This window comes from Pteropus alecto, unplaced genomic scaffold, assembly GCF_000325575.1.
Source record: "Pteropus alecto unplaced genomic scaffold, ASM32557v1 scaffold97, whole genome shotgun sequence".
NCBI classification, from domain to species: domain Eukaryota; kingdom Metazoa; phylum Chordata; class Mammalia; order Chiroptera; family Pteropodidae; genus Pteropus; species Pteropus alecto.
In genome coordinates, this window is record NW_006439713.1 from 5,144,341 (window position 1) to 5,144,690 (window position 350).

General features: G+C 55.1%; 1 protein-coding gene across 8 annotated transcripts in view; it reads left to right on the top strand.

Annotated features, from left to right (window-relative positions):
- The window catches only part of SETD4 (SET domain containing 4), a 37,001-nt gene that overhangs the window by 1,025 nt on the left and 35,626 nt on the right, over window positions 1-350 (top strand). For 4 of the 8 annotated variants that reach the window (XM_015593122.1, XM_015593124.1, XM_015593125.1 and 1 more), the window contains exon 1: window positions 1-76. The exons of the other annotated variants lie outside the window; for them this stretch is intronic. The gene's annotated coding sequence lies outside the window, so the exon portion shown is untranslated. The remainder of the gene's footprint in view (window positions 77-350) is intronic. 8 annotated transcript variants of the gene reach the window in all.

Below are 350 nucleotides of genomic sequence, written 5' to 3' on the forward strand. Positions count from 1 at the left end.
TACTGGTGGGGGCGCCGTGTGGCTAGCCGTGCTGTCACCCCGGCTCCACGTGTGACGCTCGCTCGCCGGACCCCGGGTACGTTGTGGGGCCTCTCGTGCCGAGGGCGGGCGCAGCGCTGGGCCCCGGCGAGGACCCTTCCGCGGCCGGAGGGCGATGTTAATAGTGTCCCGAGCTCTCGTCTTGATTCATTTCTGTCCGGTATTTTTTAGTACTAGATTTAAAAAGCAGTTGTATGGTTAAAATGCACAGTTATGCACGTGAGCAATAGTCATAGTATGCCCGTCGTGTACTCATGCATATGTAAATCACAGAATAGGATACAAAAGTAATAGTAAAAGCCCCCTCCCCT